General features: G+C 38.8%; 1 protein-coding gene across 1 annotated transcript in view; it reads left to right on the forward strand.

The window, feature by feature from the left end:
* Positions 1 to 3,928: 3,928 nt before the first annotated feature.
* Positions 3,929 to 22,481, forward strand: part of RBFOX2 (RNA binding fox-1 homolog 2) — a 217,899-nt gene continuing 199,346 nt past the window's right edge. The window contains exon 1 of the mRNA XM_044679984.1: positions 3,929 to 3,974. The gene's annotated coding sequence lies outside the window, so the exon portion shown is untranslated. The remainder of the gene's footprint in view (positions 3,975 to 22,481) is intronic.

The raw sequence follows: 22,481 nt of genomic DNA on the forward strand, positions 1-22,481 counted from the left end.
TGGATACAAACCTAGTAGTAGCATTGCTGGATCAAAGGACATTATGTCCTTTGGACATAATTCCAAATTGCTTTCCAGAATGGTTGGACAATTCTCAACTCCACCAACAATGCATTAGTGTCCCAATTTTGCCACATCCCCTCCAACATTTATAATTTTCCTTTACTGTCATATTGATCTGACCACTCTGCTAGGTGTAAGGTGGTACCTCCGAGTTGTTTGGTTTGCATTTCTCTAACCAGAAGGGATTTAGAACACTTTTCTATATGATTATTGATAGTTTTGATTTCTTCATCTGAAAATAACCTATTCATATCCCTTGACCATTTGTCAATTGGGGGATTATTTGATTTCTTATAAATTTGACTTAGTTCTTTGTATATTCTTGTATATTCAAGAAATTAGACCTGTTTTTTAAGGTATTATTTTCTTCAAGTTTTTGTTGTTGTTGTTGTTGTTGTTACTCTTTTACCCAGCTGTTGACTCTTTTTTCATTCTTTTCTTTTCCCTTTAAAAAAAGTATTTTGTTTTTACCCATTACATGAAAAAACAATTTAACATTAATTTAAGATTTTTTTTGAGTTCTAAATTTTCTCCTTTCCCCTTCCCCCAAACAGTAAGCAATGTGATATAGAATTTACATATACAATCATGTAAAACATTTTTCCATTAGTTATTTTGTGGAAAAGAGCTCAAACAAGAAAAAAAGTAGAAAGTAAGTGAAATATAATATGCTTCAGTCTTCATTCGGATCCCCATTAATTCTTTCTTGGAGGGCAGATTGCATTTTTCATCATGAGTCTCTGAGATTATATTGAATCACTCCAGTACTGAGAATAACTAGGTTATTCACAATTGTTTATTAAAAAAATATTGCTATCACTGTGCCCAATGTTCTGCTGGATCTGCTCATTTCACTTTGCTTCATTTCATGTAAGTATATTTTTCTGAAAATATCTAGTTTAATATTTCTTAATAGCACAGTAAGTAGTATTCCATCACAAACATATACCAGTACTCTCCAACAATTGGGGAATGGCTGAAAAGTACAATTTTTTGCTTCCACAAAAAGAGATGCAATAAATATTTTTGTACAAATAGGTCCTTTTCCCTTTTTTTGGATCTCTTTGGGATACAGAACTAGTAATGGTATTTCTGGATTAAAGGGTATGCACATTTTATGAATCGTTTGAGCATGTTTCCAAATTTCCTTTCCAGAATGGTTGGATCAGATCATTAACTCCACCAACAGTATACAGTGATTCCTCACCTATTGCAGGAGTTACATTGCTGAGATCCCCGCGATAGATGAAAATTGGCGACGTTATTTTTATTTTTATAAATATAAAGGCCTTATAAACCCTTTCCATTCCATAACCCTTTTCCACATTCATATTAACCTATGGTCATTGATCCAATCAGTGCCCAGGATATAGAACATAGTGCTGTGATTTCATTCCATCAGCCAATAGCATATCTCAATTAGTGTAACTCCATGATACAGAATTATATATCTATATCTATATCTATATCTGTATATCTATATCTTTAAAGAAACTACAATAAGTGAACTGCAATATAGTCAGGGGTGACTGTATTAGTGTCCCAATTTTCCTGCATCCCCTGTAGCATGTATCCTTTTTTTTTTCTGTCATATTAGCCAATCTGATAAGTGAGGTGGTACCTCAGAATTGTTTCAATTTGTATTTAATCAAGAGTGATTCAGAGCATTTCTTCATATGATTATAGGTAGCTTTGATTTCTTTATCTGTAAATTGCCTGTCCATAGCCTTTGACCATTTATCAGTTTGAATGACTTATTTTTATAAATTTGACTTAGTTCTCTATATATCTGAAGAATGAGATCTTTATCAGAGATACTTACTATAAAATTTTTCCCACAGCTTTCTGTTTTACTTTTAATCTTGGTTGTATTTGTTTTGTTTGTACAAAAACCTCTTAATTTAATATAATAAAAATTATCCATTTTACATTTTAAAATGTTCTTTATCTCATTTGCTCCTAAATCCTTCCCTTATTCATACATCTGACAGTTAAACTATTCCATGCTCCTCTAATTTGCTTATAGTACTATGCTTTATGCTTAGATTGTGTGTACCCATGTTGACTGTATCTTGGTATACAGCATGAGATGTTGACCTATTCCCAGTCCCTTTTTCATGATTTTCTTCCAATCTTATTTCTTTTCTCATTTTCCCCTCTAGCTCTCTTATTTGATTTAAAAAATCTCTTTTCACCTCTTCCTTGTCTTGAGATCATTTCACATTTTCTTTTGAGGTTTAACATGTGGCTGCTCTGATTTTGTTATTAAATCCTGAGTTAGTATTTTGGTTGTTTTTTTTTTTTTGTTTGTTTGTTTTGTTATTTACTCATTTCCCCAGCCAATTTCTTGATTTTTAGCTTTATGTTAAAGTTGGACTCTGAACCTGGAGTTGAGGGATCACTGTCCCAAGCTTCAAGCTTTCATGCTACTATTTTCAGAGGTAATCCTGGTAGTCTGTAAGTTTTCATTTCTTCCAAGGTGGTATGATCCAAGGAGAGGTGTGTTCACTGCTTTCCTGGCCTGTGGTCTGCTCTGTGAACAACCATAAGAATTCTTTTCTTCCCTAGAACTGTGACCAGGATCATGCTCCCCTGTGGCTACACATTCTAGTGTGCTTGTGTTCCATCTCCTCCTGGGACTGTGACCCAGAACCATTTATGGGCAATGGAACGGAATCCTGCACCCACTGCCAGCAAAAGGTCCCCTATAATCTTCTTCTGACCAGTTGTCTCAATCTCTACTATCTGTGGGCTAGGAGCTCCAGTAGCTGCAATTGCTGATTCAGTCACCCCCAAGATTTGTTTCTGGCTTGCCAGGGAGTGCCTTGCGCTGGACTGTACTCCACTGTCATCCCAGTGAGACAGACTTTTCCTGCCAACTTTTAAGTTGTTTTGGTCGGAAAATTGTTTTATTCAATCTTTTTGTTGTTTTTGCCTCTCAAGAATTTGTTTTGAGCTATTATTTTAAAGTTGTTTGGAAGGGAATTTGGGAAAATTCAGCAAGTCTCTGCCTTTACTTTGCCATCTTTTCTCTACCCTCTAGAGAAGAAAAGTAGGAAGAAATGGTTCAAGATTAGAGGACTGAGTGAAAATAGACAAAATTCCTTTGCCATCCACAAATTTTTTTTTTATTTATTTTTTTAAATTTTAAACCCTTAACTTCTGTGTATTGACTTATAGATGGAAGAGTGGTAAGGGTGGGCGATGGGGGTCAAGTGACTTGCCCAGGGTCACACAGCTGGGAAGTGTCTGAGGCCGGATTTGAACCTAGGACCTCCTGTCTCTAGGCCTGGCTCTCAATCCACTGAGCTACCCAGCTGCCCCACCATCCACAACTTTTGATTGTAATCAGTTTAAGCAAATTAGCTTTCATTTCCAGTTTTGGGTATACTGTAGTCCATAGAACTTGGAAGATATTAATTTCCAAAGTTTCCAAGAATTGCTCCTTGTGGAATATAGATTTCATGATTTCTGGTTATGCAAAATAGGATTATTTGGTTGCATTGGGATTGTTTTAGGAAATCAGCAGAAATGGATCAAATAGCAAAGTCTTTTGCAGGAGATAAAATTGTGACATACTTTGAAAGGCCTAAAGGGACTCAAAATTAGAGGGAAGGGGGCTGTGATAGGAAGGAGAGAATTCTGAAAACTGAGTAAGAGAAGTTTTAGGTCAAGGTAGAAGATCCATTATGAGAGATGTGTCGTATATTTAGAGTGGAGCAACATTTTGGAAGGTATGTCCTAGATCCCAGGGTTGGGGATTTGTATTGGTTCTCTTGGGCAATAAGGCAGTTATTGTCTCAGACATTTAATCCATTTGTTTCCTCTCATTTAACATTGTAAAAATCCTTTTCTTTTAGAACGAGTCACTGACCCCAGGTTATCATGGATTCCCAGCGAGGGACAGCCAGGTAAGAATTGCTCTGTTTTGGGGGTGGCGGGGAACAATGATGACAATGAAACCTGGGTCAGGAAGGGGAACTGGAATGACAGGACAGGACTGTTTAAATCAGTGATTCCCAAAGTGGGTGCTGCAGTGATCCAGGGGGGTGGTGATGGCCACAAGTACATTTATCTTTCCTATTAATTGCTATTAAAATAAAAAAAATTTAATTTCCAGGAGGTTAAGTAATATTTTTTCTGGAAAGGGGGCAGTAGGCCAAAAAAGTTTGGGAACCACTGGTTTAAATGTATGTGTTCCGTGAGATCCGTGGATACTGGGGCAGAGGACATTTCCCAACACAAATTGCTTATTTCTTCAGGAAGACAGTTTTTGAGTTACAAATTAAATTTTTTTTTAACCAGTTTTGATCAGTGGGGAACTGTAAGAAATGGCTGGACGTAGGAAATATGGTTCTGAAAATTAAATAGAACAGATTTTCCCTGTTTTTTAACTTTTCTTATAAAATAATTTCCTTATTTGATTTTTCCAGTGTCTTAATGATGGGAACATCATTAACATCTCTTAGTTTCTCACACAAATCTTCTTGGCCTTCTAGTCTTTATTTCTAGTGAGACCATTGCATTCTAGGATTCTCCTTGGAGGATTTAGCACCGTGGAAGCATGGAAATGTGATGTAGGATGCCAGCTTCCTATGGATAGTGAAGGGGGTGGGGTGGAGTACAATGACCTGACTTCTGGCAATGGAATGTGTCAGTCTGAGCCTGCTTCTGGCCATGAGGTAGCCCATGCCTTCAAGTGGGCTAGAGCAGAGATATTCCAAGCACCATGCCCACACATTGGTCCAGGCTAGTTTGAAATTGGCGGCATTTCTATTATGTGAAATTATGATTCATCTTTAACTGAACACATTTAAATACTCCTTTGTGTAAGCCACTTTGCTAGATAATGGGAATACAAAAATGGGAAAATGACAGAATTCTCTTCCCATGGAGAGTTGGAAATTAATTGGTTGTCTATTTGGAAATGGAGGTTCTAATGTTTTTCAGTTATGAAAATGCTAGAATTGAGATTTGCCTTTGTTTCCCCCTTCTGCCTCTTTTAGGGTATTAGTGTGGCAGGACATTTTAATGTAAGATGTTCCTACTGAAATATATCTCCTGAACAAGACTCTTGGTAGGGCTATTATTCCACTATTATCATTTAATTATTCCACTCATCATTTATAAGTTCTTTTATAAGCTCTGTAGCAATAGAATGAATGCTGAAGCTGAAACTTGCTTCCTCCCCTTTTCAGTCAGTCAGCAGGCATTTACCAAGTACCTACAATATGCTGTAGTAGGAGGAAGAGATGAAAGACAGGAGTAAAACTATCCAGACTTTCAAGGAGCTTCTATTTTATTAGAGGGGAAAAAACCTGTTTATACTATAAGCCAGGGGTCGGCAACGTTTGGCTCTGGAGCCATATCTGGCTTTTTTGCAGGAGCCATAAAGTCAATTTTTTTTCAGGCAGTGTTACAGGAGCAGCACTGTGAGCACTGTAAGGCTCTCACGAAATTACATTTTAAAAAATGTGGCATTTATGGCTCTCACGGCCAAAAGGGTTGCCGACCCCTGCTATAAGCATATAGACAATAAACACAAGATGATTTTTGGTGGGCACCAGCAACTATGGGGATCAGGACAGTTTTCATTTAGATTGCAAATGGTATTTGATCTGAATTTTGAAAGATTTCCTAAAAAGAGGGCAGCCTATATAAAGGCATAGAGATGTAGGTATGACATGGGCTACCATGTGAAATACATCTAGAAGGGCAATTTACCTGGATTGTAGAATGTATGAAAGGTAATAATATTTAATAAGGCTGGAAAGGTAAATTTAAACCAGGCAGTGAAAGGCCTTAAATGCCCCAAATGTGGGTTTGCATTTGATCCATGAAGCCACTAGATTTTATTTTACAGGGGAGTGACATTAGGAGACCTATGCTTAAAGTAAATCTTTTTGGCAGCATTATGGAGAATGGATTAGGAAACAGAGACTTAAGGAGCTTGATCAAGAGACTATTGCAATAGTCCACACTATTGATAAAAGACCTTACTTAGAGGTCTTATGATGTGAAAAAAATGACTGGATGCCAGAAATGTGGTGGTGTCATTTGCAAGCTTTCACAACTGATTGGCTTTATGGTGAGAGAAAGTCCATAGATGGATGTTTCAGAGGTAACTTGGGGCACAATGCAGCTATTTAAGTTTAGGTGGGAAAACTATTTTTTATTTTTATAGATCAGACTTCTCTCCTTCCCATTTCCCTCCATCCTTCTCTACTAAGAAATCAAGAGGGGAAAAAACCCCCATTACAAATAGGTATTTAGTTATAACCAAATTTCTCATTGATCACGTTTAAAATAAATGGTTTCATTGTGCACTCTGAGTTCATTACCTCTTTATTAGGAAGTGGACCATATGTTTCATTATGAGTTTTCAAGCATTGTGTTTGGTTATTATGTTGGTCAGATTTCCAAAATCCTCCCTTTTCCCTCCCCACCTTCCCTCCTCATTTCCTTGACTAATTTTGTAATGAGTTTACGTTTTCTTTCCTTTTCAGCGGTTAGAGGGAAGGAGAAAATCTGAAACTAAAAATAAAATTGAATAAAAATTTTTTTCAAGAGTTCTTTTTGTCCTAAAATTTGGGGAACATTTGTCTCCTTCCTACATTGGTGCTTTTTGGGGGTGGTTGGGGGGAGGAAGCACATAGAAGTGAAAAATATTGTGAAAAATGCCTTCTGAAATATATTTCTTACTCTAGTTTCTACTAGACTTGCTCAAATATTTTGTGACACCCCTTCAGGCCTTTTGGACAATGGGGCTGAAGTCTTTCTGTTGTGTTATTATTCCACCCTCTGGTGGAGGAAGTGTTCAGAAGCAGTATTGGCTAGTTGATACGTTCTCTGGCACTCTTCTCTATCTTTTAAGATCTGTGACTTGCATTGGAGACCTTTTCCTTCTTTGGCAGTTTATACCAGACTTTTCTCTTCCAGTTCTTAACTTGTTTTTCACATAGTATTAAAATACATTCAGTGATGAGACTGCACAAAACACACAAAGATCTGTCTCTTTCTAGGCATACTCTGTGGGTACCACACTGACAGAAAAATACCTACATTTGTAGGGAAGCCTAGAACTGTCAAAAAAGTTGATACCATTGTAGATAATGTATGTGAGTAAGATTGTGGAAATTTCTTCTTCCTCCCAATATTCATCCATGATCTCTATTTTCTTATATTTAAGTCCTTTGGCCCCAAAAGCAGAAAAATAGCCTGAGACCATGCTTACTTACCAAATGGAATCTTTACCTTTTTAGATGGACTAGTGACCAAGATTGTAATTCACAGATTACCACTCCACCCTCCCTGGCTTTTGACTCTTGAACTTTTTCATTTTTAAAGGATGCTTTTGTTCCAGTTGTTTGCTACTTGTTTGTTCACTATCATTTTCGACTGGAAAGTAAAGAGCAGTGTGGATACAGGAGAATAAAAAGTCCTGAGTGCTTATCCTGCCTCTGCCATTTGAACCAAGTCCCTTATTTCTGGGCTCTCAGTTTCTGTATCTGCCAAATGAAGGTGTTGAAATGATCCTTAAAGTCCCATTCTTAATCTTAGGTCTGATGTCCTATGATTCTGTGACCTCTCAATGACTTTTCTGACCATTTTAAACCAGTCTCCTCAAACACTCAGGTCACTTGGAGATTTAAAAACAAAAAAAACAACAACAAAAAAACAAGTAAAGTCCTGTTTACTTGATTAGCTTTCTCTAGCAGCCTCTCCAAAGATGAGCAGAGCATGCATGCATGTGTGACTTTTCTCTCATTGTGAACTGGTGGGTATTTAGCAGGGGCTGTGAAAACACTCATTCACCTCTTTTTACCCAGGCCTAGTAACTGCTCTGAGGGAGATTGAAAGATCTCTACCAGTTTTGTGCCTAATATAGCCTTCCTTTCCTGCCCCTCCACTCTGTCTTGCCTATCTCTTTGGGGACAAGATAGTTTGAGCAAGACATCAGGCAAAATTATCCTCCCTATATATATATATATATATATATATATATATATATACCCGTGAGGAAGTGGGCTAAATTCACTGGCATGTGTCCTCCCTCCCTGTCCAGATTTGAACCCAGGACCTTCCATCTCCAGACCTGGCACTGCATCTACTGTACTAACTGCTCTGGGCATGTCTTTTCTAAGACATTGCATTGTACCCTTTGTATGTGCTTAAGGGACATAGGGATTTGGGGGAAATACACATCAAACTGACAAATTGCCATTTTAGTCATATTACTTATTCTGGGCATTTATCTTGTTTTTCTAGTACAAGATGACTTGGCCAGTTACTCTTGTACTATGGCGCATTTCATTGAGGAAGCATTATACCATGCTGAGGCTAATTACATTGTCATTTTTTAACTGGCACATTTCAAGAACCTTGCAAGTGATAGGAAATCTTTCTTTGGAAATTTGTCAAATAGCCTAGGAAATGAGATATATTAATTTTGACAACCACATTCTCATATATTTAGTCCAAACTTAATTTTTAACCCTTACATACTAAATATAAGCTGCCACTGAAGACATCAGCCAGGTGCCAACCATCTGACTTTCTCATCTTCATGAAAACATACACACATATATACATACACACAGGAGGTGTATATGCTTCTGGTGATTAAATCTAATGTAGCAGCCTATTTGTTTTCTTTTGGAGTTTTTAATCAAGTTTATCCTTTCTATCTATATATCTTTCTATCTATATCTATCTGTCTATGTACATATATATACATATGTATGTATATGCGTATATATATATGTATTAGAGAGAGAAAGAGAGAGAGAAAGAGAGAAAGAGAGAGAGAGAGAGAGAGAGAGAGAGAGAGAGAGACCATTTTCATAAAGATGTGAAAGGCAGATGGTTTACACTTGGGTGGTGTCTTCCCTGACAGCTTATATTTAGTATGTAAGGGTTAAAAATTAACATTGGACTAAATATATGAGAATGTGATTGCCAAAATTAATATATCTCAAGTCAAATGACTTTTATAATAGTTTATTTATAAAATAGAGAGAAAGAGTGAAAGTAGAGAAATGAGAAAGAGGGCAGAGTAAGAAATCTACCTTAATGAGCTAGGCTATTTGCTCTGGCCTTGGCTTTACTCCAGCAGGGCTCTAGAAGCCCCAGCCAGAGGGCCTAGGATTAAATTAAGCAAGGCCTCCTGCCATGCAGCCTCCTTCTCCAAGATGGGGGAGGGGGCCTCTCTGGACACTAGTCCTTCCAGGAGCCAGGAAAGGAGTCAGCTTTTTTACTCATCCATCCTAAAGGAAGATCCAAGAGCAGTCTGAGGTCCCACGCTGGAGCTCTTCCAAGGCCAAGTTCGAAGGAGAAAGAGCTGGTCATAGGAAGTTGCAACTCCTTTTAAAGACCCTTCTTTGCATCACTTCCTGTACCTTCCTTCCACTTTACATGGACCAATCACAGTTTTAGAATTTTCTTAGGACTGCCTGGGGACAGTCAGTTGTTTCTGAGTTATCACCCATTCGTGGGTTGTGGATAAGGAAATGTGGGGGTGTATATGCTTCTGGTGGTTAAATTTAAAAGTGGGCAGGGGAGAGTTAATCCCATCTTCACAAGCAGAGCCATTCTCTATTATCTTTTCCATTCAAAGGGGGAAAAAAATCTTTCCTTTGAGGGATCTTGACAATTTGATTGCTTGAATGCCCTAAAAATTTATATATCCAAAAAAAATTATATCTCTAATAGCTGTTTGTGGTTATCTCTAACAGCTTTTCCAGACTTCATCTTCTCAAAAGCCATATACTTAGGTAATGAGTTATTGTCCAAATGTTTGTCATAGGAGCTAGATCATTGTAAAATACTGGATGATCTTTTTTGTGACCTTGGGCAAAATCCCTTAACCTCTTGGAGCCTCAGTTTCTTCATCAGTAAATCTAGGATACAGGTTAAATAACTGTGAATGTTTATGAAGTTTCCCTTAAAGAGATTCATGAGTTATATGAGCATCAGGAGTCTTAGGACTGGGTTGATATTGATCCTTTTCTTAATGGGGTTCATTTTGTCTTCTCTTCCAAGCCAGTCCTGGATTTAAATCTGCCTCCAAGGAATAGGAGATGAGAGCACCAGACTTCCTTTGTTTCATCTTTCAGAGGGCTGCCATATGGAAGCAAAATTCACTTTATATCCTGCATTTTGAAGGGCAGCGCTATGGATTTTTGTACAATTCTTTCTTTGTCTTGTGGTAGTTTTCAGTTTTTATTAATAGTATTCCCAACCAGTTTTCTCCTAAGGAAACTTTTTTTCCCTTGCTTTTTAAAAAGCCTATATCTTTTCTCTTAGTATCAATTCTAAGATAGAAGAGCAGCAAGGACTAGGTATTCAGTGTTAGGCATTCAGTGTTAAGTGTGTTCCCCAGGGTCACTCAAATTGGAAGTGTCTGAGACCATATTTGAACTCAGGTCCTTCCAAAATTACAGGCCTGGTGTCTATCCACTGAGCTATCTAGCTGCCCATCAGAATACTTTATCAGCAAATATTAATATATAACGGTGATGCAGTGATGAGAACTAACCTTGGGGACAGAAAAACCTGGGTTTTTGTCTGGGCTTTATATGCCCTGGGCTGGGTCACATAGGCTCTTGAGTACACCAGGAAACACCAAGATCAGAGATGTCAACTTACATTGACAAAGGGCGTTTCCTAGACCGGTGAAATATAGCCAAAATCTCTTTAAGCTCCATTTGTATTGCCAGCACAGTTTCACTTATATTACAAAAACATTGTCTTTATTCTCTGCTAAAGCTAGCCTGTTGTTTACTGAAATGCAAATGAGATCTGATTCCTGTTATCTTTCACAGTTTTCTATTTGAAGAGTAGAGATTTGGTTCAATTACAAAAATGGAAGGGGATGAAAAAGGCAGAGAAAGGACCTTCTCTTAAATGTATAAATTCAGAACAATTACATAGTTAGAAACTTTCCCTAGCTCTAAGTAGAAGCATGGAAGAATAAACTTTGCCTGCCTAATTGTGGAAGAAGGAGAGAGTGGGAACAACTGAAGCAATGATGTTTTGTTTTTGGTCGGCAGAGGGCACCTAGTACAAGGCAAATGTTGATTTGTGGAGACTGTATAAAGCTTTCCAGGTTTGGCTTTTCAGAATGAATGTATGGGGAGACACGTTACTTTGATGTGAAATTACACCATAGAATTTTCTTTTCTTTTGTTTTCACAATTTTCTAACAATTCCATCTGTCCAGAAGAGCTGTCTTGGGAAATGATGGGTTCCTTTATGTAGAGGCTTAATGACCACTTGGGGAGTATGTTGTAGTGGGGATGCCTTTTGGTCCTGAGTTCTGTGTCACTGAAGCTTGAATTTCATGAATTCAGGCCCTTTGGGTGTTTTTAGTTGCTGCTTATACTTATCTGTACCCAGAAAAAGTTATTTCCTTACATTGTCCCTAAAGTAAATGATCACTTTTGTCAAGTCAGGTTAAGGTTTTCTGGTTGCCATGGCACATAAGATCCTTATTAAAAAAAAAAAGAACAGCCATCATTGCTAAAATTTATATAACATTTTTAGGTCTGTAAAGCAATATGTTGGTGTAGGGCCTCAGTGAAGACATGGTTTAGAGCTGGCACTGGGGGAGCTGCTCCATTCTCCTTCTTCCCAGAACATGAGGATATTTTTGGCATGTCCCACCCCTCTGTCCAGCCACCCAAAGCATGCCCTTTCTCCCTCATCTCTTTCTAGTAATGAGGAAGATCACAGATAGCTTGAATTTGCCCTCTGAGCAGTCAAACTCTTTAAAGGTTCCCCAAGCTGGTATAGGGGATGGAATGTGGTGCTTGTAGTTAGGAAGACCTCTATTTTTTGTCACACTTTTGACATCAGTGTGCAGCCACTGGCAAGCCAGTTTTTGTTTGTTTGTTTGTTTGTTTGTTTGTTTGTTTTCTGAGCTTGTGGTCTTGTCAGTAGAATGTTAACCATTATATATTGGTAGGATTTTCTGCCTCATGGTGTAATAATTAAAATTAAATGATGAGGCTGCTAGTAGCTTTAATAAGTTTATTAAATCAAAGTAGTAATAGTAGAGAGAGGGAAAGGTAGGAAAGAGGTAGAGAGTTACTTAGCTTACCTACTCTATTGGCCACTGTGATGGATTGAAGCTCATCACTGAAAAGAGTCCTCACTCCTGCCAGAAGATCTCCCAAGACCTCCTGGTCTTCCACTTATTAGCTGTTTTCTCCACCCACTAGCTCTCACAGGTCACATCTCAGGAACCAACCATAGTTTCTTAATTTACCTGGGCTGCCCAAGGGGGGTGGGGGAAGTGCCTGTAGGCAACTTCCTGTCTCTTTGGTTCTTTGGTTCTCTAACTTCCTTTACCTGAGGGCTTGTCTATACTTGCACCTCTCTGTGGTCTTTGACCTCCAGGTCACTGAGGGGTGACATTAAGCAAAGCTACATGATGGAGAGAGAAATTCCCTTCCAACAATGGGATTGTTGCCAGATTCAAAAGGGATAAGAAGCCCATTGCAAAGGGCTACAGCAGTAGTTATACTGCAGGAAGATACACTTTTAACTTACTAAGCTAACCAGGCCTCAGGGTTATAGTTTTGTAAAGAATTTTAAGATCATAGATTGAAACTTAAAGGGACCTTTAAAGATCATTTGATCTAGGGTTTATTTTCCCCAAAGAAGTCTGTGGATAGATTTCAGGACAGCTGTGATCTTGATGGGGGGTGGGGGGGGAATACATCCTTATTTTTATTAACCTGTCTGAAATTGAGCATTTCCTTCCATTAGAAATTTTAAAATATATCATTTTGAGAAGTGGTCAGGAGGCTTTATCAGCTGTCAAAGAAGCCCTTGGCCCTTTTCCACCCTCTCAAAAGGTTAAGTAAAAACTCCTGATTTAGTCCAATTCTCTTATTTTTACGAATTAGGAAACTGAGACATTTGGGAAGTGACTTGACTTTCCTAAGGTGACCTATATAAGGAACAGATCTGAGAGTTAAATACCTAACTCTTCTGGCTCCAAATCATGCACTTTTCCCTGCTAAAGTAAGTGACTTCACCCTCTGTCCCCAAAGAAGATGTGAGTAGGATGCGGTTTTGTTAATTATTCCCAAAGTTATTCCAACATGAATTGTCTATAGAAAGAGGGTGTCTTTATCCATTGCCAGTTTCCTTTGTAAGGGCTTTGCTCTTTTGTCTCTTAAGACAGTAACTTCCTAAGTGTGTAAAGGATGAGCTAAAGACAGAAATTGCTAACAATAGACAACCAGCTCCTCCTGAAAGCTCAGTTTTTCTGAGGGAAAGAGTTCTTGGTTGTGGGCCTGAGCAGAGGATGTGGTGGACAAAGAGGAATTAGAATGAGCTTTTGGAAAGAAGAGATTTGAGCAACAGGTAATTGTTTCTAATTCAGATGCCCTTGACCTTGAAGTAAAAAAAGACTAAAAGGGCTATATTTTTTAAAGGAGCAGACTCTTTTAATCTACAAGGTAGAATAGGGTGTTGGGTAGATTCAGGAAGAATAGAGGTGCTGTGAGAAACTTAGGCGGTCTTTTTTTTTTTTTTTTAAACCCATACCTTTCCTTACCTAGCTGCCCCCTTAGGAGGTCTTTTTGATGAAAATATTTGGAAAGAGGACAGGAGGTGATTCCTACTTTCTGAAGAGCAGTTAGCTCTTCCAACATGAGCATGTGCAACAATTGGGAAGTTATTGAGTGCTGGGCCTTTTGTTGGTCAGCACCATTCTGGCTCACAGTATACCTTGTGGAATGGGAGAAGCATCTGTTGATCTGATCTCAGGACATTTTCCTTGATCATTGCAGCAGTTTCTCCCCAGAGAACCTCTTCCAGAGGGCTGTTAGTTTGCTTAGTGCCTACAGATGAGTTTTGACTTCAATTTATCTGGCTGGAAGGATGGAGATTGAGATTCTCTCCATCTTTTAGGTCCTGCTCCAGTGGTCTGATAAGAATTACAACTGTCTTCTATATTTTTAGGATGAAAGCCAAATATAAGGTTCTTATGTGTCCTTTTTAGCTATGTTGTTACGAGTGTGCCTGTAGTAGACAAATGGTACATACTTTAGATGTCAGGTGTCTTCAGTGACAGCTGCTCCCTTACATTTATTCCTCTGGCTTTAACACTCAAGAGACAAAGAGTGGCCTTCTTAAAACTAATGGTCTGGGCTAGATTTATGACTATTAATCCTCTAGGCAAAGCCTCCAAAACAGTTGTTGACTTTGTGGCAGTGATGGCGTTTTGTTTGTTTGTTTGTTTTGTTTTGGTGATAAACTTTTTAATTCTGGTTGTAGTGAAATATAAGGGAATCTCCCCCTACTCCTCAGCTACTCTTAAAGTTACATAGTCTGATATTGGGCCTGGGATTTGGAGCTCTTATTCTCTACCTTACACATAGTAGATGCTTAGTAAATGTTTTTGAAATTGAATTGATTGTGGCCTTACCTTGGCTTCCCCAGTCTGTAGAGAAATGTTTTGCTTTCATGGCTGGAGAGCCCTCCAGTCTTGCTATTTCATCCCTTCTTTGGTAGGGTTGATCATAGAGGTGGGAGGGTGAGAGAATAAATTGGGATCAGGAAAAGAGGTTGCTGGGAGGAAAAGAGAGGGATGAAGATTACTCATTGGTTTATAAATTTGGGGCCCAGTGACTGATTTGTAAGCCTACTCCACCCTCACTTCCCAGTGCATAGTCACTCTGCTCATGTGCACCCTCAATCTTTCTAAGTGTATCATTCAGTATGCCAAGAACCTTTGGTGCCACCACATACCCATGGTTGTTAGTAAACACACATACTAACTGATTAAAATGTTTTGACCATTGATGCCAGTTAGGTATGGAATTATTATACTTTCTAGTGGATCGTTTTAAGACAGCTAGGAAAGACAGCTTTCTCAACTCTACTGAAGAGTATTCACTCTTTTGTTTTAGCATATATGATCTATATAAATGTAGACTGACTATCTCTGCATTGTGAAATTGCTATCCTTGGAAATCCAGTGTCCTTTAGGATCATAAAATATTAATAGACTTCAGAACTAGAAGAGATCATAGAGATAGTCACTTTATTTCATAGCTGAGCAAACTGAAACTCTAGTTACGTGGTTTGCCTAAAATGTTACAGAGAAAAAGTAGTAAAATCATGACTGGAACTTAAGTCCACTGACTCCAGATTCAGTGCTTTTCCCACTTAACCAAGCATTACACTCAGTAGACTTCTCTGCTCTTATCAATAAGATTAGGAGGGCTGTTGATCATTTAGTATACAGATGGGCTTTTGATTAATTAGTTTACTAAATAAACACCTATCCCTTTGAGGTAGCCTTGCCATTAGTATTCCTTTCATTTTACTGCCGGAAGCTGGGATAGGGAAAAGGACTTTTATCTAAAAATCATCTATGAGGGATAGCTAGGTGGCACAATGGATAGATAGGCTTGGAGTCAAATCTGTATAGAAAACTTCCTACCTGTGTGATCCTGGGCAAATTACTTATTTTTGTTTACCTGGCCCTTGCCCTTTTGTCTTAGAGTTGTTACTATGACAGAAAGTAAGAGTTAAAAAAACAAATATTATGGATGAAGAAAAACAAAACTTAGATGTCTAGGATGAGATGATTTCAATAAGAGATGAGAAAATGAGTTTCCCTGGCCTATAGTTGTGGCACATTGCATATTCTACCAGATGGTGTGCTGATTAATTTTCCTGAACTGCTTTTTTCCTTCATTGTAACAAGAAATGGATCAGAGGATAGAGGGAAAGTGGAAATGAAGCTATCAACATTTTATTTAGGGGTAGGGGGAAACCATGGTAGTAGCAGATTTTAGGCTAAATTACATATTAGAATTATTTGACACTGAAGAAGGAGTTAGTTCATAAGATTAAGGTTCTCTTTCTTTTGTATCTTTGAAAACTGATTTATGTCTTGATTCCTGAGGAGCTCCAGGTTAGGGTTATATTTCTCAGTCTATAAGATTGTTTCCTCAGGGTTCTGATTTGATTAGGTTAACCTCTTCAATTCAAATTCTTGAAGCCATCCTTAAACAGGCCTATGAGGAGGAAGGATTCTAAACTGGTTTCCTAGGGATCTTCTGAAGATCAGCTAGGACCAACCTTGATCTTGATTCATTTGCCAGTGAAGCATATCCTCCTTCTTTCTAAATTGGTCCTGGTGTTGAATTTGTCACTTAGGAGTGGAAGGTTATCTGGGGAACTGGTGCCATTTCTCTTCAGTTTTAGCTTTTTGAAGGATCACCGCATGGAAGTAGTATTCACTGATTGTTTGGTTCCAAAGGGCAGCAAATGGACACTGCCGAGAAGCAGATTTTGACTAGACCTGTAGAAAACTTTCTTAATCAGAGATCTATGAAAAGTGTATTTTCGCTATGGAAGGGCATCCTGAAGAGACAGGATAAATGACCAGTTGGGAAAGCTGGGCAGAGAATTCTTAGGCACAATCTGATCTAGATGGCTTCTGAAGCCCTAACTCAGATTCAGTTAGTTTTTCATGTTCTTGAGACCTGGTCCTATATTGAAAAGTCTTGGGCTTTTCTTATTCAGTTACATTTAAATCCCAGCAACAAAATGAATAAACATTTGCTGCCATTTAGCTCTTTGTAGTTAAACTCTTGGAGTGTGGAGGTACTTTTGAATGCCTTGGAGTAAACTTTCCCTCCTATTTCTACTCAGAATTGAGACTATTCTCTTTGTTGAATGTCATTTCTGTCCTTCCCATGAAGATGGCAAAGAAAGGGGAAGAGGAGTTGGTAATGAGACCCTGGGCGGAAATGTATTTCCTGGAGCTTGCCTTTGTGGGAAAAATCCAGTGAAGATGATGGGGTTTTATCTTAGCCCTTTCAGTTAAGTAGCTTCAGCCAGTGTTAATCATATGGGTGGGCATGGCATTTTATTGGGTTTCTCTCCCTTATTGGCCCTGCCTTTTTCTAGAGACCATTTTAAAAAATTATATATAGATGGATGGCAGGTAGCCTCATGCTTTAGCACACTCTTTGGGAAGTGAAAGTCTATTAAATAGAAGAGAGAAAGATGAAGAGGTAGATATCTGTGTTGTTCCATTTTGCTCCATCAGCTATCATGTGATTGGGAATGAGCCTCAGTCCAGAGTACTAGCCTCCAAGGTTGCAGGCTATTTTGTTCCCCTTTGTTATGGCAAGGGGGCAGAGATTTGAACATTTTGGTGCATGGCCCAGAGCTGATGACCTAGTGTTAGAGGAAAAATTAAGTTGCCCTTTCGAATTTGCTTACCTCATTAAGAAATCAGTAATTTGAGAACAAGAATTCTTTTTATTGATGGATTTCAAAGATCATGATTGGAGGGGGGTAAGTGGGTAGCAGAACTAGCTGACAGATTTAGTGAAAGCCTGCTTTACAAAACTGCCCACTGAAGTTATTTCCCAGAGCTTGGGGCAGATAGTGTGGTGTTACTCCCCTCATTTTTCCTTCCTCTCTTTGTAGGACCAACCAAAGAAGAGGGGAAAATGGTCCCACTAGTTGCCATGGCCACTGCCACACATTGAGGAATGTAGACTTTTCAATTCTTGATTATCCAGGGCAAGAGGAAAAACTGCCAACCTAGGCCAGACTTCCTATTCTTGTGTATTATTTTATCGGCCTATGAGGTACTAGATTAGACTTGAGTTTTTAGAGTTGCTTTTCATGGAAGACTCTTGTCCAGGAACAATTTTCAGAAACCTTTAGCAATACCAGATAATGTGGTTAAAGGGAAGCCACATTTACTCTCTTCATTCTACTCTTTTACCTGGAAACTTCCAAAGCAAATTTTCATTAACAAAATTAAGATTGACCCTTCTGCTTTCAGTAAGGATTTAACTAGTATAAGGAACTTCCTGCTGAGTTGATTCCATCTGTAAATACAAATCAGGAGTTTGTCTGACATTTATATTCTTAGGGATTTTCCTGGAGCACCGGGAGTTGGAAATGCCTTTTCCAAGGTCATGTGACCAATCATGTATCAGAGGCAGAGTGAATACAGGTTTTCTTGCTTTATGGGCCACTTTCTGTCTGCAACCCTGTGCTGCCTCTCATAGTGCTTTAAAAAAATTTTTTTTAATGCTTACCTTTTCCATCTTGGAATTAATTGTATATGTGTGTTTTTGTTTGTTTAAAATTCTTACCTTCTGTCATAGAATGGATTCTAAAACAGAAGAGTGATAAGGGATAGGCAATGGAGATTAAGTGACTTTGCCTAGGTCACATAGCTAGGAAGTAGTCAAATTTGAATGCAGGACCTCTTTTGTCTTTAGATCTGACTTTTATCCACTGAGCTCCCTCTCATGTTGCCTTTAATAAAAAATAAGATAAAAACCCTTAGCACCCCCAAATAAGAAGGTTGGTAGGGGTAGACCTGTTCTTTCTGTTGTTGAAGAAGGGATTGGTATGGAATAAGAGAGATGTCAAGGCAAATCTTAGAGGTCTAGAAAAAGCATAATCTCCTGAGGCAGGAAGGGCTCATGACAGTTCACTTAGTTCATATCTGCCTTGAGCTAAATTTTAGAAGTTTCCAGAAAAGTAGCCAGCTAATGAGTTCTCCTTGAGTTGGACTGCTCTAATCTAACCTTTTTTCAAAAAAACAAAGCACTTTAGTGTTTCATAATTGTCATTGAAAAATATGTTTCTTGACACTGAGATTAAATGTTGACTTCCAGCTAAGCTGGTCATGTACTATGGATCCTGAAGAACCACAAATTTGACTCTACTTTCTCTGCAACTTCTTTTATCTTAGGAAGAATCTCTCTATTACTAGAGATACCCTTAATTAGCATGTACCTTATATAAAAATGTAACTAGAGGCTCGAATTAACTTTGTTTACTTTAAAAGGTTTCAGTTTCTTTTAAAGCCTGGTTTCTTTTGGATTGCTATGCAGACCAATGATTTATATTAATTTTATATATCCCTATTTGTTCATGGAGAGAGAGATAGAGGAGGCTTGGTGCTTTATATTCCTTGGTAAAAGTTAGAAATAAAAGAGTCATAGAAAGGGACCATTTAGCTCTATCTCAGCAAGCAGAGGCCCAGATTTGGTAATAGATCTGGTCCTTCTTCCTGGCTATCATCTAGACAACCTTGCAGTAGTTTTGCTGCGTTGGCTAGAGACCAGGCCCTGGACCTTCCAATTAATTCATCCCCAGAACTAATGTTTCATCCTTACTGAGAACTGTCCCACTTCAGGCAGGGCCCAGCCATGCTTCACTTCATTACTTGTGGCCTGGCCATCTGCTTCTTAATGACATTGTCAGAAACCACTAGTATCTTCTTCCTGCTATACCTGAGTTACCATTTCTTTGCTTGGTGTTCAAGGACCTCCTCCATAAATAAGTACCATCTTGATTTTTCCAGACTTAGGGTCATCTTTACTCTCTTTATTTGACACTTTAGTCTAACCAGACTCTTGAATATGTTTCTGTGCTCTGGATCCCTGTGACCAGAATATTCTTCTTCCTCCTAGTCATCTGTTGAATTTTACCACCCCATCCTTCTCTACTCATGTCACCTCCTCCAGGAATCTAACCCTGATTGCTATAGTTAGTAACAACTTCCCCTTCAGACTTCATAACATACTTTGATCATCTCTAGTTCATTTACTATTTAATAATATGTATTTTAGTTGTTGTCATCTCCCTTCCTCCCTTCCCCCTCAAATATGAGACTATTAAGTTTCTTTAGATCAGGGACTATATTTTATTTAAGCTGCCTATTTCCCTTAGCATCTAGCACAGCGTGCTACATATAGAGTAAGTGCTTAATCAGTGTTGGTTGTTATAAGTTCCAGTTTCTGTGTGGTTCTACAAGGGGGCTAAAGGAAAATGGTACTTAAAATTAGTGATGGCTGTGTAAGGGGTAGAACATGCTAGTCCTTACCTGGGAGGAAGTAATAAGGGTAGTGCTTTGGACTGTGGGTAAGATGTTAACAGCCTGTCTATTGAATTTATTGAGAGTTATAACTAAAGGGATTGTCTACTGGGAAAAGATTCTTTCACTTGCTCTTTCAGGAGGGGATATGAAGATACCAGCTGCTAGGGCTAAGAATTTAATCTCCAAGGGAGAGCAGCTGGGGCCAGTGGCAGAAAGAGGCTAGACTTTTTCATAAAAACATCTCATATGTATTCATCTTCTTTTATAGTGAAAGGGCTTGAAGTATCGTTATTTGCTTTTAAAGATGATGCCATAAATAAATTATTAAATAGATTGTTTAATCTGGGAAGAATGAAACAAATCTCAGCACATTCTGTGTGCCAACCAGGTGTTGTGCCGAGTGCTTTACAAATATATCTCATTTGCTTCTCATAACAACTTAGGGATGTAGGTGCTCTTACAATCCCCTGTTTTTATAAATGAGGAAACTTAAGACAGAAAGCAGTTAGGTGATTTGCTCAGTTTCAGTTTGTGTCTGAGGCCAAATTTGAGTTTAGATTTTTCTAACTCCAAGCCCAGTACTCTATCCAACCGTGCCACTTAACTGCCTTTCTTCCTTAAGAAAGGAACTTAAAAACCATCCAGTTGATTCCCTTATTTTATGGCAGTTAAACTTAGGTCCAAAGAGAAAATACTGTTATTTTTGACTCTTCGCAATTCCTTTGGGACAAGTTATTTACATTTGAACTTTTCATTTAAGAAAATATAACTCTCTTCCTTCCCTCTCCTAAGCTGCACCATGCAGAGATCACTAGCTATTCCCTCAGAAAGTTGGGCAGAGACTGAGGGGAAGGGAGAGGACTTTCCTTTAACTGTATTGTCTTATTTTCTTTTGGTTATAGTAGTACTGCCATGGTAAGGTGTTTCATTATGGCAGTATTAGGGACTCTGAAGATGATAATTTTCAGATTCAGATAAAAAAAGATAAATGTGAAACTCGTGATTTCAAGGGACATTCAAGATGGAAGAAGTCTGGCAAGGTCACATTAGGCTTAAAGTGGAAACTTTGATGCCTCAAGTACAGAGCACCTGACAGGCCTATAAATAGTCTCTTATCTTTCCCTTTAGAAAATCTCTCTCACACTTGCAGGTTGCCATTTGTGGGGAAAGTAGGTTCTGGAGAAATAAGCCACATTTCTGGAGTGATCCAAGTTTGTCTGACTAAATTGTTGTTAGCCCAACAAATCTAGCCAGGTGGAGAATCCACAGAAAAGTCAATATTACTATCTTCACATTTTTCACACATTGTATGATTTTTCATACAAATCCCTAAATTGTGAATAAAGAATTGATACTGAAGGTGAGGCTAGAAAAAGTCTATTTCAATGGAAACTTTTTACATGCTATTTGAGATGCTCGTCTAGATCACACTGAACAGAATTATAAGCTATGAGGAAGAATGAGGACTGTGGACACACAGCCAGGCTGGGGCAAGAACAAAGGGAGGACGGATCCTAGCAGGGGCTTGCCAGATCTGGGAGGCTGTCCACAGAAGGAGAAGAGGGGGAAGGAACAGGTGCTGGTGTGGGAGCCTGGGGGAGGCAGGACCCGGCCAAAATGTGGGTGGGTAGATGTGTCGTGAATAGAGAAGCCTGAGGGGGCAGGGCCTGGCACACAAGGGAGTCATACCAAATGAAGAGGACAGAGCAGGCGACGGAAGCAGAAGTCAATGAGTTCTTGAAGACACATGCACAACATCAACAGGACACTTCCAGGGATGCTGGGCAGGGCCCCTAGACATGGGACCCATGGACCAAGGGGCCCTTCCCTATCGTGTTCAGCTAACCAGGAGACAGAGAAACTCAGCCACCCTGACTGCCCCTCTGCCCCTTTCATGATAGCTGTCCAGCTCCGTCCCTTTGGCCTTAGGCCATTCCTTCTGCCCCCCTCAGGAAAGTTGAACTGACTTGAGACAAGATGACATTCCTGGGGTGTGGTGGGGCTAACTCCTAATCAACAGCTGGGGACCCATGGATGCCCCCCACTTGCACTGTGATTTGCATCCTGGGTGCTGATTGGCTCAGTAACTAATGTAGCATTGATCTGTTTGCTCTCCCACTATTTTGTGGATTTTCACCCATCTCAGAGGTGTCTAGAACATAATGCCCACTATAGGTGAGGGATCACTGTATATACAAGAGAAGTTGTTGATTCTATGGAGCCTAATAGAAGTTTCAGAAATCAGCAGTGGGGAGGTATTACAGTTAACTCTTTAAAACCAAGCATAAAAAGTTTCAGAATGCCATTCAGTCCTTAAACATTTATTAAGCACCTGCTCTGTGCCAGAGCACTGCTTACTACTAGGGATATTTAAAAAAAATTTTTTTAAAGGCACAAGATAGTCCTCACTCTCAAGGAACTCTTCTTCTGGGGGAGATAATAAGCAAAGAAATATGTATAAACAAACTATATACAAGATAAACAAGAGATAATTAACTGAGGAAAGGCACTATAATTTATAGGGCGTTAGGAA

This window comes from Gracilinanus agilis, chromosome 5 (assembly GCF_016433145.1).
Source record: "Gracilinanus agilis isolate LMUSP501 chromosome 5, AgileGrace, whole genome shotgun sequence".
In the NCBI taxonomy this organism is placed as follows: Eukaryota; Metazoa; Chordata; class Mammalia; order Didelphimorphia; family Didelphidae; genus Gracilinanus; species Gracilinanus agilis.